The sequence below is a fragment of the Chiloscyllium plagiosum genome, chromosome 13 (assembly GCF_004010195.1).
Source record: "Chiloscyllium plagiosum isolate BGI_BamShark_2017 chromosome 13, ASM401019v2, whole genome shotgun sequence".
Taxonomy (NCBI): domain Eukaryota; kingdom Metazoa; phylum Chordata; class Chondrichthyes; order Orectolobiformes; family Hemiscylliidae; genus Chiloscyllium; species Chiloscyllium plagiosum.
Genome location: NC_057722.1, coordinates 68,698,751 through 68,701,009, shown reverse-complemented (window position 1 = coordinate 68,701,009; position 2,259 = coordinate 68,698,751).

Genomic DNA, 2,259 nt, shown 5'->3' with positions numbered 1-2,259 from the left:
AGGCAGAGGGTACAACCTGGTTGGTCAATGGGAGGAATGAATCCGGTTGGTGGTTGGGAGAAGTGGAAGGGAGGGGCTGGGAAGGGAGTTGGGGAAGGGAAGGGAGGTTTTTTTGAAATTGGAGAACTCAATTGTCTTAAAACTGTGCCATAGGATCTCAGTTTAAACCTTCATCTATCAGTGAAAGGATCTCCCAGTATTGAATTTGGGAGTGTCAGATGAGATTATTTGCTTAAATAGTAGGGATTTGAACACGTAACATTTTGAATTTCAACAAATTACACCTGCATTTCAGCCAAACAAACAGAGCAGTTGGCAGGAAATGCCCCCAGACCCATTGTTACAATGTTAATGTTTCCTTTAATGTCCCAGCAATTGTCCCTTTAATGTCATGACAAAACAGAGGATTTGATTTATTGTTGGCACTTGTACCTAAGTATAGTGAAAAGCCTTGTTTTGTGAGCAGTACAGCGAGATTATAGCAGACAAGGACATGCAGATCATAGGGCGCTTAGACAGAACGAAGCATACAAAGCTACACTGCACAGGAGGTGTGCAAAGCAAGATCACCATTATTTCAGGTAGAGTGGGCCATTCTGCAGTCGAATAACAACAGGGAAGAAGCTGTTCTTGAACCTGTTTGGTGCGTGTGGTCAGGTTTCTGTATTTTCATCTTGATGGAAGAGGCTGTAGGAGATCATTAAGGGGGTAGGGAGGGGTCTTTGACAATGTTGGCAGCCTTTCCGCATCAATGAGAAATGTAACTGGAGTCCACGGATGGGAAGTTGGCTTCTGTGATGGTCTGGGCTGTGCACACAATTTTCACTCAATATCAGCCAATAAGGAACACAGAAGAAACTTTGTGACCCAGACAGTGTTAGAAGTGTGGCTCATTAACCGAATGGTTGAACTGAGGAGAATAGCATAGATGTGGTTTGAGGGAAGCTGGATTGGTACATGAGATGAGAGAGAGATTAAAGGTTTATGCTGAGAGGGTTGGCTGCAATAGGATGGGAGGAGACATAGACCAGTTGGGTGAAATGACAGGATTCTATGCTGCAGGGTACATGTAAAAAGATGACTTTTTGAACAAAAGCTCTGTGTTTAGCAACTTAATGACTTTTAGCACAATGACTGTAATGCCAAATTGATTTGCTGACGATTGCTGAGAATTAGTGAAAAGGCTCTTAATCTTCAAGCTAAATCACTGCAGATCCCTATTGAGAGGAATCAAACCTATTTAAAACTAAATTAGGTTAGCAAACTTACATATAAAATTGCATATTTAGAAAAAGAGTCATTAGTGGAGGATATCTATCAAGGACAAGATCTACAGGCAGATTTTCAGTAATTACATTCAAATTTTGCCTAAAGGTGTTTTGCTGATTCAGTCATTGGGGATAATCAGAAAGGAAAAACAGAGGTCTACGTTGTTTTTACTTTTAATGTTGGATTTCTTTTTTAAAATCATTCTTCAGATGTGGGCAATGTTGAGAAGGCAGTATTAATTGCTTCGTCCTAATTGCCTTTCTGAATGTAATCACGTTGAACCGAAATTTGTGTCACCTGAGTTAGGAAGGAAGTGCTTGGTATTTGACCCATCGACAAGACCATAAGAAATAGGAACAGGAGGAGGCCATTTGGCTCCTTGAGCCTGCTCCATCATTCAATGGGATCATGGCTGATTGGCATTCCTCACAATCACTTTCCCGCCCTTTCTCTTTGATTCCCCGACTGATCAAGAATGTATCGATACACACAAGGACTCCGCCCCCACAGCTCTCAATGGCAAGGCAACCCAAAGACTCACAACTCTCTGAGAAAATCGCCATCTGAAGACTCGCCATCTGAGGTAGTTTGGGCTGAGGTTAGGAATAGGAAAGGTGAGCTCACCCTGTTAGGAGTTTTTTACAGGCCTCCTAATAGTCCTAGAAACGTAGAAGAAAGGATTGCGAGGATGATTCAAGAGAAGAGTGAAAGTAATAGGGTGGTTGTTATGGGGGACTTTAACTTTCCTGATATTGATTGGGAAAGCTACAGCTCAAGTTCGTTAGATGGGTCAGTGTTTGTCCAATGTGTGCAGGAGGGTTTCCTGACACAATATGTAGATAGGCCAACAAGAGGTGAGGCCATACTGGATTTGGTTCTGGGTAATGAACCAGACCAGATGTTAGAATCAGAGGTAGGTGAACACTTTGGGGACAGTGACCACAATTCAGTGACTTTTACTCTAGTGATGGAGAGGGATAAGTATGCACT